Genomic DNA, 14,293 nt, shown 5'->3' with positions numbered 1-14,293 from the left:
ATAAACATATAAGTCACAGTTTCACATAGATTATTATTTTACAACAGAGTCGTTAGAATAGGTTACATATAGTAGTATGTAGTATAATAGAATAGGTGCTATATCCATATAAGAACTGAACAAGCAGTAACTTTATTTTGATTTTTGACAATGTATAAGGTAACATTTGCCTGGTAACATCAGTACAGATGCTTTTGTTGAGTTGAATAAGATTCTTGGAGTGTAAATTGTAAGTAAATCCCCGATATCTAGATGTCAGATGTGTGAATGTTGGTTTATTTCAACTGTGCATGTCCTTTAAAACAGAATGTATTTATCTAGAATTCTTACTGTTTGACAGATCGAACACCCTCTTAAATGCATGAACTTCCTGTGATGTAAAAAAAAAAAAAATGATGGAACATTCATACATTAATTGGGATAACTAAATAATGGAATAACAGAGCTGCATGGAATATAATACTCTCCTTTTTCCAAAAGTTTATCTCACTCAATCCAAGGCAGCTTATCTTCACTGAGAATTCAATACCTCATAGGCTAAGTACTTTGGCCAGGACCCAGTTGAGTAGGTAATTCTGTTCTCTTCAGTGAGGTTAGTCACATGCCTAAAATTAAGCAGGAGATTACATGCTTTGCTGGACAGAATGAAGAGTACTCCAGATCTTTTCATATTCTCATCTGCAGGCTGAATATATTGACAATTCATATTTTGTTTTGTTGCATAAAGATGGATAGATTTGAAAAAGTAGGATCAAGAGGGAAACAGATGAAACTAGGAACAAAGACTTGAAATTGGTCTCGGTTTTGATCCAGAAGTGACCACCAATCTGTTTTTGCAGGATTCTGCCGCTGCTGCAGTCAACAGAGAAGATCAGCTTAAGCCATCTTAGTTTTGAAGATAGGTGCTGTTGGAAAGATACTTGTATCACATCAGTACCCCTGTTACGTTAACATTTAGGGCAAGCTGCAAGGCTCTACAAATTTTGCAGGGATTCAGGAGTCTCAGTACAGAGACAGACTGCAGAGCACTGGAATATTTGGGAAAGGCAATTCACTTTTGATGTCATGATTTGGTCATTTATTTTGTTCTGTGGGGAGGACAAGTTTCTCAGAATTGTATGCTTTTAAAAGAAACCCCTAGTACGTTCTGCAAAATGGATGGCACACCACCAGCAATCATGTTAAGCCTGTTCTTCTAAAGAAACAATCCATCAGTTTCAACCATACTTGAAAGATCAGCCAAAGTCTCAAAAATAATTAGGCTTCTACATGTAAATAAGAGGGATCTAAATGACTGCTCCGATAGAGGGAAAGTTGGGCAGAATTCAGGTGTAATACGTTAAATTTGACAGTAGGCCTTTATCCAATGGGTACGAATGATTGACTGGCCATTCAGAACATGTACTGTTCCAGGCTTGCTGCAAAACTCCTCTTTTTGTCTGGCAGGTAAAGTAAAATGTGGGATTGTTTGGAGAAAAAAGGAGGAGGATAACCAACACCTGCAAAAGAGTGTGTTCAGGCTTCATTAGCTACTCATAGAACAATGCATATGGTTGCTCCAGATTTAGCTGTCATTTAAGACTTTAGATTGTAAGTGGATAGATGTAGAATCCAGTAGTAGCTAGAGCAGGAGAGTGGGGAAAACAGTATGAATGAAACAAAAAGGGATTCAAGTGATCAGTGTTTACGGGTAGGAAGTCCAGTTGTAGGAAGTACATTTTTTGTTCACAGTGGAAACAACAGAACAATATGCAGAGAAGAGACATTTATTGGATACAAGAAATACGATGTTGCAAAAAGTAATAAAAAGGAGATATAGAGAGTTATTAAAATGGAATATTGGAGAAGCCAAACCACATTTTTGTACTCATTTCCTCTAAGACATTTTACAGTGTTTGAAATCTAAGATTTGTCTCTCACAAAAAAAGTAATCAAGTGTTCTCACAGATTTCCACAGAACAATACTCTGGGACATGATGGACAAGTAGAACACAGTAAATAGGTAGCCAGACACAGGTTCAGAGTTACTGGCAGCTCTGCTCTAAGAGTCCAGTAGGTTCTTCATGACATCTCATTGTGGGCTTCACACTAACATGTATTCCCCCTTTCCAATCATAATTTCTATTTATTTCTGGAATGCTGCTTGCTTTCCTGAGATACTGTTTTGAAAGAAGATGCTTCAAAGACAAGCAGGGGAATGGTAGCCCAAAGACATACTACTTCAAATCTTCATCTTCACTGGGGTTATGCTTTGCAGGGAGAGGCATCTGGGAGAAGAACTGAGTCTCCTTCCCTCACTATAATACCAAAGGTTTTAGTAAAACAGTGAAACAAATCCCTTAGATGAAACAATACTCTGTCTCTTCTGACAGCTTAGAAGAGATTAATATCTTGAGGCCAAAATGTAAAGTTTTTACTTGGTTCTTACTCATTCGTTCCTTGGGCAGAACTCCATTTGTTTCAACAGCTTTGCCCGAGGAATAACCTCAGGATTCAGCTCTTAAAGGATACCGAGTATCTTAAAGATTATCCTAAGTGCAACTAAGATCCTTCAGGCCCACGTGTATTCTTATGCTTCCCAAATTAACCATTCCAGGGTCTACAGGAGACATCATCATAAGTCTTTAAGCAAAAACCTGAAACATTATTATTTAAGCCTGGGAACATTGGTTAAGGGCAACACTCCTCTGCTTTGATGTTCTAGAAAAATGTAAACAAAAGCTGTAATTTGTGGGGTTGAGGATTGATCAGGTTTTCAGAGTGCAAAATAGCCCTACAGGAATCTGGTGGAAGTATCTGAAATTACTGTAGGGAAGAAATTTGATCTCATTTTAAACCTAATTAAAGCCTTCTGCATCTCCACAAAAACCTCCAAAACCCTGGAGATCTCTGATGGTTTACCCTCTGGGGAGAACACACAGATATGAATTTTAATAGTGTCTTTTGGTAATGTGGTGGATAAAGACAAATTGATTACAGCAGTCTGGAAAAAAGCAGGTGATGCATTACCAGGGCCACTGGGTTCATGTTTTCCCAGACATGGTGAAGGCCACCCAGATCGTAAAAGAAAGTTGATATCTTTAAAAAATGGAGTTCTATGATTTGGGACTTGATATGGCTTTCTTGTTTCCGGATACACTGGATTATATCAAAAGAAAAATAAGATGTACGGTCCAAATTCTGTTCTTGTGTATACAGAACCAAATCTAGGCTAAAACTTCTGACATCGATGGATTTGCTCCAGATTTACATCCAACAGAAGAGCAGTACTGTCCTTCAGTTTATAATGATGCCTATCATTACTTAGTATCTGAAGAGTGACGTGAAACCAAAAGAGAGTAAAAGTCTGAGGAAGCTGAACTCTGAGATAAGTGTTTCTACATGTTTGCATGAAATGCCAAACAGAACATGTGTGGAAGTCTCTTACGAAGATATTTCTGCCTGGTCTCAAAGGACATGGTCGTTCAAAACTTGTTTCCAAGAGAACACTAGATGTGCATCTTGATGAGACATAAAGTGAGCGTACTGTGGTAACTGTAGGCTTCTTACACTCTATTTCTTTCTAGCCCATTTGTATTTACAGTGGGACAATTAGATATACATGTATCAGTAGAAAAGACATTTCACTGACATGCATGAATATTGTGGCAGAGGGCAAGCCAGATGACGATCCTACTGTTGTTTAATTCTCTAGGTTTGAACATTGCCTAATTTTGTTGATTGATATTTGGTACATGGGGATATACGCACACCAAAGCAAGTTTGCCCGTATGGATCAGATTGACATGTGGTCTACTTTCAGATCTAGCTGTTTTTCAGTACCATAGCTAGCCTGCAGCTTGCCACAGAGCCATGCACTTGGCATGCTGAGCAGCCTCACTCACTCCAGTGTTCCATGATATTAGCCCAGGTTTGAAAAAGAACGTGGATCTAATCCGAACAGAGACTAGCACTGCATACAGAGATATGGCCCTGGAAAGCTCTGCTCAGCTGCATCTAGCTGAGAAAAATAAGACACCTCTATCTGTGCCATGGAAAAGCCTGAAACTTCTGATTTCCTAGATGTGCAGGGCTCTCCTTTATCAGGTCTAGAAATGAAGTATGTATGGGAAACACTGATAGAATGAGATGTCTTGGAAAATGCAGTATCAACCATCCCTTCTTTTAAAACAAGCACAAAGAGAGAAATCCTGAATTCTCATCCTGTATGTCAGGACCATTCATATTTCTAAGTTAATGTTCACAGAAACATAGAATCATAGAATCATTTAGGTTGGAAAAGACCTTTAGGATCCATCCATCGAGTCCAACCATAAACCTAACACTGCCAGGTCCCACTAAACCATGTCCCTGAGTGCCACATCTACATATCTTTTAAATACCTCCAGGGATGGTGACTCAACCACTTCCCTGGGCAGCCTGTTCCAATGCTTGACAACCTTTCAGTGAAGAATTTTTTCCTAATATCCAATCTAAACCTCCCCTGGTGCAACTTGAGGCTGTTTTCTCTTGTCATAATTTAGATAAGTAGTCCTCACCTAAAATATAAAAACTACACTGAAAGCAGCAAGTGGAACTTTCTTAACTATTAGAATGAAGTCATGATTTACCTTAGACTTTTATTTACATTTTGCAATGGCACAACCCTAACAGAAGGAACAGAGAAAGCTCATATTCTCCCTCCTTCCACTAGCCTTCAATGTGATGGTTAAAGGACCCTGCGGGCAAGCAATTCTCTTGGGTGTGAATCCTCCCCCACCAGAAGGGCTGGTGATTCACCCTGGTCTCTTGTGTCGGAGGTGTGTGCTCAAACTCTTATACCAAAGGTGAGATGGCTAGCCTACCAGAACCAGAGCTTCATTTCAGAAGAAAAATGGGCTGTGATGAATTCTTGACAGCTAGAATATTGCTAACCTTCTTCAAGAGGTGCCAGGCTGTAGATGCACAGTGAATGGAAACAATTCCTGCAGCCTTGAATGAGATCCACTGGGGAGAAGGTTTACAGATTTATCTCCATTCTTGAAATTCCTCATCTGGCCAATTCCAAGCATTTAGAGCAGCTCAACTTGCCAGCTGTTTTGGAACCCCGCTCTTGCCCTACTGCAGAGGGAGCCTAGGCATCTAGCACCGAGCCCTGAGGAGCAGATGTCAAAAGACTAGTGTTGCAAGAATTAACTTTTAGGCACCAAAGTCCTCACTGGATCTGGACTTCTGCATCTGTGCAAAACCATTTTGAAGACCAAAACAATAGTCTAAAGTCTTTAGATCTTGCTGGGCAGTGCGGTGCCTGCATACCTGAAAGAAAATCTAGGTCATTTATCTTGCATTTACAAAGGTCTGCTGGCTTAGCTGCCCTCGTCTGCAAGTTGAAGGCAGCCTGGGAATCTAGTCCCCTTCCTTTGTCTACCCAAGGAACTTGGGATACAAATTTTATTTGGTTTGGGTATTTCCATGCAAGGTCTGAAATTACACAGGTCTGTAATGGGGATTTTTCTTCTGAGTTACAAGCCAATGTCATGTCTTTATATAAATCCTATTTTTTTGTCCCAAATATGAGCTCCAAAGCTCATATTGTTGTATGTTTTAAAATAACACTCTGTGATGCAATGCTAGTTCTGCATCAACCTTTTTCCTCAATAAAATATAATATAGCCACCCACCTCTAGAGCAGCAGAATGGTTGCATCTCGTAATAAGCATCAGTGCATAGTAAACAAGGAGGTAAAGGTGTTTTCCTACACAACAGAGTGAGTCTTTGACTTGAGAAACCAAACTGGGAGAGGAGACTGCTAGGCATGCAAAAATTGTGTCAGGACAGCATTTGTGACAGATTTACAAGACTGGCACTTAATGGCTTTAGAGAGTGACTGAAGAAACAATCAAGACCAATTTAAATAACATTGTGTAATATCTGTTTGTTATGTATGGTAAGATTTTACAGCTAATTTGCAATCCAGCAAAGTTTATACAATTAATGCAGTGATACAGTTCATATACTACAATAACAAAAACCAACACAATACAAATGCCCTCATGTTTTAAAGATGAAAGAATATGGGTTTCCCACAGAGTTGTGATGAAGAGTCTGGGAGTTACTTTTTTTCTACTTTTTTCTTATTTTGCTTTTGAGATGAAATGTTGACTATTTTCTCCTATACCCATTCCAGCCCCGGATAGCTGAACTTGTTATAGAGCTAACCATAACATGCTAATATCTAGGCTGCCATTGTTCAATGATGTTGCCAGAAATACTGACAAAAAGTGCCATACCATGGCTTTGAAAACAGCAGGAAGTAACTAAGCAGCATGCATATTGATGTGGAATACAATGATCAGATCAATGTTGTGTTTAGTCTGATACCCCATCTCCAAGAATGTCAGCAATCGATGAGGGCTCATGAAACCAAAAGAAGGAAGCTATAGGTCATTCTACTGGCATATAAAGCTGCCTTGCTGCCAGTGCTCCATTAATTGTTTAGGCCAGCCGCTAATAACTTCCATTAGAATGAGTTCAGCTTCATGAGCTGAGGGTTTGTCCCTCTACAGCTCTCATTCTTTGTCTACTGTTTTAAACTGAATGTACATGGCTATAACAAACTAGTTACTTTCTTTATGCTCGCTAAGTTCATGATCTGAACTTGCAGCAATTCGTTCCTTTAGCTAGCTCTTCACCACATTTTGCTCCCTTCGCAGTTGAGTGACCTTAAGCAGAAAGCATCCTATTTGTCTTCCCTGCATTGTTCATTATTGCATACAGCCTGTAAAAAGACACACAATAAACAGTTCCTATCTTGCCATTTGCCTTGGCTGGATCTCCCATCCTAACGTATTACCCATCTATGCCCAGCTCTCTTGCCTTTACAGCCCAGAGTTCAGATTTGATTGACAGATTTGTGGCTTTGACTAGCTACAATGAAGAAGAAAAAAAGAAAGGCACACAGCTATAACTACCCATTGCTCTTTTTAAACTTGTGACTGGCTTTCAAAAGCTATCCAACACTGTGAGAAACTCACTGACGTAACAGGACCGCTGCCAGAAAACTAACAAGAGCAAAATTAGCCAACTGAGAGTATTCATGAACTACAAGAGAGAGAACCAGAGACCTGTCTTCGAAGACAGCAGCAGAAATAATACAATTCTGTAGTATGGTTTTCATGTGATGAACTAGCTGTTCCAAAAGCCAGTGTTCTTTCATAGGCTGCCAAAGCTGACTGAAGGAAACATCCAGTCAAAGCCTGTAACTTAGGACCAGTTTTCCAATTGCTTGGGCAGTTTCCGACTTGTACAGGTAGCAGTAAAGAGCAGTGGATTCATATTTCACAGAGCTCAGGTTAAACCCAAACATTGATGAGGGTCTCCTGAGAATTCTTTGTGGGGTTTGCATATACTTTCTTTTCCTTTGACAATCCTGGCAATAACCTGCAAGGAGTTCTTTGTTTGCTCCCTGTGGAAATTTTTGACTGGTTTATGTTTACAGAATCAAAATCAGAATCAGGGAAGAGACACAGGGAAAGCATGAAAACTGATGTAGAGCAAAGAGCAAACAGGGAAGTACCAACCTTTGTTGATACCAACAAAACCTTACCCATTAGCCTTTGTTTACTCTCCCCATGTAGTGTGTGCTCTGTCTCCTCTCATTTTTTACAATCTAACAGATGAGTTAACTGAGAGGATCTATCTCTATAAAATAGGGAATCCATTTTAGTAGGTTGACTGAGCTAGTTGGCTGGTCCTCCCATTGGAGCAATTTGCTAACAGCAGGAGTGTATCCAGCAAAATGTAGTTCTTCACACAGACCTCCCAAGTTGTCCCATCTCTCCATCAGAGAAACTTTTGTGGGGCCTGGGGAAGGGAGAGTCCTTCTGTGAAAATAAAAATAAAAATGCCATGTCTAGGTGGAACCCTGGAAAAATTCCACAGAAGAAAATCTCATTATGAACCCTTTCCCTACACACTGTATGGCTAATCCGAAATATTAAAGAGGAAGACAAAATATTAGTGGGGAAGGAAGAGAGGCTTGGAGTAAGGGGGATCTGGATTTTTTTGCTTTCTCTTGTTCAGGCTTTCTAGGAGATCTTGGATGAGAGGCACAGCTGCTATGCCTCACTTTCTCCTTGGAAAATAAAAATTGATGAATGCTGCCGATGTCCCTCCCAGAACCATCTTGAAAGATTATGTATTCGGGTTTATAAAAAATCTCGTAAGGAGGAACAATGTATTTTTAAAACAAATAAAGTAAGTGTGGCATGCACTTCAAATGGCTAGTGCAATGCATGGGACAAGGATTAACCTGCAAGCTTAAGTCTAATAGATTTATTCTGCATGATGTGCAGTGTACCACTCTGACATGCTGTCTTGCTGTCTGCATGCTTTCTTCAACACATATACTCTACAAAACCTATCTTAGATCAGCTGACTGAGCTATTTATCGGCAGGAACGTGTTTGGTTGGCCGTTACTTCGAAGGTTTCGAAACCTTGGTAGTTCCCCGGAGAATTGCACTCACCTTAGTCAGTCTTTAAAGCTAGCAAGAGGAGAGGTACACAAAGGCAGATTTGATGCTGTTAAAATCGTCATGTTGGGTTGTGCATCTGACTTGGCTTTCAGGAAAATAAAATGGCTTATATGGGCGAGGAGGGGAAGAATTACTTAAAAGTGCAAGTTATGCACCTGGACTACTAAGCTGTTTGTCTCTGTGTTCCTTAATACCTGTTTTCTGTCTCAAAAAATGGACACAGCAGTATTTTCAGACTAAGAATATGTTATAGTCTCTCACCAGTTATAGAAGTGGGACTGAAAAATACCAGGTTCTCACTATTTCTTTGCTCTAATGCCTGTTTCAATAAAGATATGAGTTCTGGGAGTACTGTATGACTTCATGCATTTTTTTTCCAGAAGTAATGATAAAGAAGTAACATGAAAGACCACTCCAAACAGAATCTTTGGACTGGGAGATGAACCAGATAACTTAGATATATATTTTCCAATTCATTTCTATTTGTGCTTGCAAATTTTTGGCAGAGGAAGTGCTCCCTTGAGTTCCCAAATGCCCCATTCAATTGGAAATCTCAAAGGCACAACCCAATGTACGAGCAATTTTTCAAGAACAAAGGAAATGGGAAAATAGCAGCCTGTTTGGGTCTGAAGCTGTAGAGCATCTATCGATCAACATCCCTGAGTGCAAGCAACTTTTAAATTAATTTTGTTTTATATTTAAGAAAAATATTTGCATACAAGCATGCCAGGGTGTATGTTAGTCAAAATGTATTGTGCTCCCCTAGAAAAAGCCAGGGAGGGAGAATATGAACTGCAACATTCCCTGGGCTTCTGCAATATTGCAGCTGCTCTCAATTAAAGTGAGCGGTGGTTTCTAGGGACCGTATCTATGGTATTTATCTTCCAACCATTTTTTTATTATTTTGCAATGATTTCATGAATTGCAATTGCAGCTTAATAAAGCGGTGTTACAGTAGTGACCATATTGTCTGCGTATTTCTTCCGCTGAGAATCCCAATACACATCGTGTTACCGCCACAGATTTAAGGTACAGCTATCTATAAAGTACCAGAACATGAACAGGGCTTAAATAATTAAATCTACTACATCCACAGAAAGTATCCTCTATTGAGGGACAAGAGGAGGGAAAATGTGTATGCTTTCAGGAGCACACACACCTGACAAACCACTGTCACTAGGTTACGCACAGTGGAAAACAGACAGAGACAAGTCCTGTATTTAAAACCCTGAGTAACTGATGGGGTTTCATCCTGCTGCATCACTTTTTCCATCCCCCTTCCTCTGAAGTCTACGGGAGACTTCCACGCTACTTAGTGACCAGCTCGAGCATTAACATGCAGGGGTTAAAAGGGGGCATTCTGTTTGTGCAGGATAAAATCCACTAATCGATTCTAATTCAATCCCAAGTAGTTCCTAAAAGTGGGTCTATTCATATTTGTCCATTATCTATTTGTCACCTGAAATCACTGGTCGAGCTGTGAGAAGACGTGTTACAGCATGTCTCTGCTTTGGGCTGCTTCTCCAACACTGGGTGATTTTTTAACATTTACCAGCTCTGTGTGAAAGGGATGGTCACAGCCAAAATTCCTTCCCTCTGCCCTTTCTCTCCATAGCACTGACAAATTCCTGTCTGGATGTATGGTACAACCACATAGCTCTGTTAGCTTGAGTAATGTGAAAATAACCACCTTATGCCTATGAGGTAGGGTAAAAAGGAGGCTCAAAACCAAAACCAGGTATTGAGAGTTGTATCAGCAATAGTGTGGCCAGCAGGAGTAGGGAAGTGATTGTGCCCCTGTACTCGGCACTGGTGAGGCCGCACCTTGAATACTGTGTTCGGTTTTGGGCCCCTCACTACAAGAAGGATGTTGAGGTGCTGGAGCGTGTCCAGAGAAGGGCAACGAAGCTGGTGAGGGGTCTGGAGCACAAGTCTTATGGGGAGCGGCTGAGGGAACTGGGGTTGTTTAGTCTGGCGAAGAGGAGGCTGAGGGGAGACCTTATGGCTCTCTACAACTACCTGAAAGGGGGTTGTGGCAAGGTGGGTGTTGGTCTCTTCTCCTAAGTAACCAGCGATAGGATGAGAGGAAATGGCCTCAAGTTGCACCAGGGGAGGTTTAGATTGGATATTAGGAAAAATTTCTTCACCGAGAGGGTGGTCAAGCATTGGAACAGGCTGCCCAGGGAGATGGTGGAGTCGCCATCTCTGGAAGTGTTCAAAAAACGTGTGGATGTGGCGCTTCAGGACATGGTTTAGGGGACATGGTGGCGCTGGATTAATGGTTGGACTGGATGATCTTGAAGGTCCTTTCTAACCTTAGTGATTCTGTGATTCTGTGATTCTGAGTTCTGTTATCACACACCATCAGCCCGCATTGCCAGGTATTATCCTCTCAGGTATTATTCTGCAGCTCAAAGCATCCACAGAGTGGGTATCTACTGCCTGTCTGGGCTATAGCATGCTCCCCCCAGGCACAGAGACTGGACTATATGAACGGAAACTAGACAGTAACAGTGCTTGCAGGCTATGGAGGGCACGGGTACTGCTGCTGAAGTGACCTTTTCAGGCAGATGTGAGGGATCACAGTGAGCAAGGTTGGTGAGTCTGAGTTTGACGACCAGGTCATCTTGTTCCTTGGACAACACCACAGATGTGTCTCAGGAATCTAGTCAGGCTAATCCCCTGCCAGGACTATAATGTTGGTTACAGAATATAAAACATAAAAATCAAACCTTCAAAGCCTGTAGTAGGTGCAATCACACAGGAGAAAAGTACTTTCTATTTTGCACTGCTTTTAAGGAATAGCCCTGCCAGCAAAACCGCAGAAATGTCAACAAGCCCGTCATTTGACCAATATGAGCTTTGTAAAACTGTACTAGTTTGGTTCACAGAGCTTTAAAGAAAAGGGTTGGTCCAGAAATGTTTCCCCAATATAAATATAAAATATCCAGAATACTTGGTCAGAAGACAGTGTAGTAGACATGCATATATAATCAGGCATTCCCATTTTTGAATGGTTGAAAACACTCTCTTTTCACACAGCAGCCATTACAGAAAAAAAGGTAGTGATCACAGGTTATCGGTGGGCGTGAGTGAGAGTACTCTTTCTAAACCCAGCAGTCCAAGGTGACTATTGCTAGCCAGCTTAATATGAAAAAGGTCACCTGCATGCTGCATTATTCTATATTAATATTGAAATAATAACTTCTAATTACAGCACAGCATATTACAGTTGCTCCTGTGCTGTAACTAACATATTTTGGAAGATGGGGTAGTTGAAAATTTCGATACTCCAGAGAAAGGGCCAAACAGCAGAAACAGGGAAGGCAGCAGTCTATGGTTTAGGGTGGCCCTGTCCATTTTTCTTGTAGGTACTTGACACACTTACAGCAAGTCCTTGTTAAGATTAACACCAACCCTGAGAGTACAGTAGACTACTAAACTGATGCCGCAAAAGAAAAGCATCAGAATCTCCAAAGAAGCTGAAGTAGTGAAAAAAAGAAAAAAAAAAAAAAAATTGTGTCAACAGATCTGTTTTACCACTAATGATCATGAAGCCATGATACAGTTTTAATTACCCAGACTTCCCCTTATTATAATGGCCTCATAAAATGCTGACTAAATAAAAAATAACATCAATATACATAAGATGGAAAGCAGATGGCTGAGATTTTTGAACTAGAAGCCATTGCTGGAAAAGAACAATTGCTTTTTGCGAGTCAGTCGCCTATTTGGCTAGATATATTCTTTTAAAATGTTTTATTACATGATTAGAAGGTTTGAAAGAGTCAAACGCCTGAGGAGTGTGCTAACAGATACAGAAACATGAAAGAGTGACTTCCCTTTAAAAACACTGGTCCAGATGCTGTCCTCTACCAGAAAGCACAGAGGATAGCAAAGCAAACTCAGACACGGCCTCGTATACTTTCTAGTACAACAGAACAAAATTTTGTACTAGTGAGTCTTGATAGCGGTATCCTTATGAACATAAACTTAACAACTGCTACCACCAATATAGGCTTTTTTATCATGTTCATTATGGCTTTGGTCCTCAGGCTTCCATCTCACATTGCTCTCCACACTGTCTGCTTCTCCAGACTGACTTTCTGACTCCTGCAAGATGGCTCCATGATTCCCAACTCCTTTGTTCCACAGTACAATACCTGAAGCACACAATAAAATCAGTTATTGTTGTAAGAAAGTAACAGGCTGGCAAGAAATTCCAGTAGAGTAAGACTGAAAACTCAATCCTGGTTGTCTGGATGCAGCCAGAGATTGAATTCCATAGGGTTCTGAGCAAATGGTATGTTCTTCAGCTGCAAGACCATCTGCAGAACACTATGGAGAAGATGACCACAGCAGTTTACTTCTCTTAGTGCTATTATTAGGGGCTACTTTGCCAACTCAGGCAGGCACTACTGAATGCATGGCACATTCAAACATTTTTGCTAGAAGTACCATTTGTAAACAAAAGAGAAAAACAGGGACATGAAATGAAAAAGATGAAGCCCCAGTTCTTTAGCACCTTCTTTGAAACTGATGTTGGAGCTCCATGGATACCAAACTCCTGGAAGCTTTTTAATAAGACACCATAAGTTCTCCAAGACAGAAGAAAATTAAGTGTGGTAACTGTCAAGCACTCTCTGTGAAGTCTCTCCATAAACTTACTATGGGTTTAGAGCTCCACCAGCTTTGGAGAAAAGGAGGAAGCCCAGCAGAAGAACAGTAGGCCGGGGACTAGCCCCTGGACTCCCCTGGGGATGCCAAGGATAGAAGCATTATTCCTGCTTCATGATTGCATCTGAGTTGGAGGAGAAATTCAAAGAAGTATACATGAAATCCATGGTGTCCAATGAAGAAGGGCTTGATTTGATTAAGGTTTGTCTTCTATAGATCTTGAGATTATACATTTTCTACTTGTCCCCAGTGACAGCCTATTCCTCCATGAGTTGGAGCTCTCAGGATTCTCTGCATATGTTTTTCTAAAGACCAGTGAGTGTGGAACACGGGAACCAACATCTTCCTCCCAATGCTGTAGGTTTCTGCATCAACCACAAGGACGAATATTAAAGAATTCCTCCATAACATCATGACTTACCTAACCAACTGTAGATACCTACAATGTGGAAGCCTAACTGATTTAATTGTTGAGACTGCTTTATTAGTCAGTGGGAAGAAAGAAGGTATCAATAATCTGGTTCTAAAAGTAAACAGCACAAATAATGTTGACGAATTGTGCTCTAAAACTATGTCTTTCTCTCCTAAAAAGGAGCCTGGGGTGGCTCTCTCAGATGTAGAGAGCTCCACTACAGGCATACCCAAATAGATCAGATAAATCCCAAACCTGTGTTTAATACAAGCGCCAAGTGGTGACACAATAAAGAGAGCACAACAGGGAAGGCTCGAAATACTGCTGATGAGTTTTCCTGTCTCAGTAGCACCCATGTAAGTTTGTATTTCTGATACAATTACTTAAATTGAGTAAGGCTAGTGGCAATTTTCATTGGCGTCAGAGTTAAACTTCAAACCTTTGCTGGCACATCCTAAGCATACTCTTGTGTGGATGAGAGACATGGAAGAACAAGTCTGTCTCAGGAAAGTTCCACAGTTTTCAGGGCACTGCCTGCACCAGGGTGAACAGAACAGAAAGAATAAACAGTGTTGAGGTCTTGGAGGAAGCACAACTTTCTGTCACCAGGGGTAATTTTCTAGCACTCTCAGAATGGGGGCAAGATAAAAGCTTCCCTAAACAAAACACATTTTGGAAAATCTGCCCCAA

The sequence above is a fragment of the Phaethon aethereus genome (genome assembly GCF_964289735.1).
Source record: "Phaethon aethereus genome assembly, chromosome: 1".
Lineage (NCBI taxonomy): Eukaryota > Metazoa > Chordata > Aves > Phaethontiformes > Phaethontidae > Phaethon > Phaethon aethereus.
Note: the sequence above shows the minus strand (reverse complement) of the source record.